General features: G+C 41.0%; 1 non-coding gene across 1 annotated transcript; it reads right to left on the bottom strand.

Annotated features, from left to right (window-relative positions):
• Positions 1-435: 435 nt before the first annotated feature.
• LOC113332597 lies at positions 436-597 on the bottom strand. The gene has a single exon (XR_003351609.1). It is a non-coding gene; the product is annotated as a U1 spliceosomal RNA (small nuclear RNA).
• Positions 598-641: the final 44 nt, after the last annotated feature.

Here is a 641-nt window from a genome sequence, read left to right as displayed (position 1 = left end):
AAATGCCTGAACCAAAATATGTAATTGCTATGGGAGCCTGCACTATTACAGGAGGGATGTTCAGTACTAATTCTTATAGTACTGTTCGAGGAGTTGATAAGCTAATTCCTGTGGATGTTTATTTGCCAGGTTTCCCTCCTAAACTGGAGGCAATTATCGATGTTATAACAAAACTTCGTAAGAAGGTATCTCGAGAAATCTACGAAGATAGATTTGGGTCTCAACAAAATAATCGATGGTTTACTACCACTCACAAGTTTTATGTTGGACGTAGCACGCATACTGGAAATTATGATCAAGGATTACTCTATAAATCGCGATCTACTTCAGAGATACCTTATGAAACAGATCCTGTTCGGATCAAGCAAACTGCACTATGGTAATAGCAAACGCTAAATAATACAACCGTAGATAAAATTTAGACTTGGAAGATTGGCAGGGGCCGCCCGGACGCGTTCCCCCTCAGGAACAAATTATGACATAGACTCTCCCTCAGTGGGGAGATCTTAGGCGAGCGCCCTTCCAAAGTGCAATGGAAGTCACTAACCTAGGCCATGACCCTTCATGATCAGTCATAGACCCCGTCCAGGTAAGTATGATCCTTACGGAAAATGGATAGTTTTTTTTTTTTAATATGTTGG

Source organism: Papaver somniferum, unplaced genomic scaffold (genome assembly GCF_003573695.1).
Source record: "Papaver somniferum cultivar HN1 unplaced genomic scaffold, ASM357369v1 unplaced-scaffold_13188, whole genome shotgun sequence".
NCBI classification, from domain to species: domain Eukaryota; kingdom Viridiplantae; phylum Streptophyta; class Magnoliopsida; order Ranunculales; family Papaveraceae; genus Papaver; species Papaver somniferum.
The sequence above is the reverse complement of the archived record's forward strand: the minus strand, read 5'-3'. Positions and strand labels throughout refer to the sequence as shown.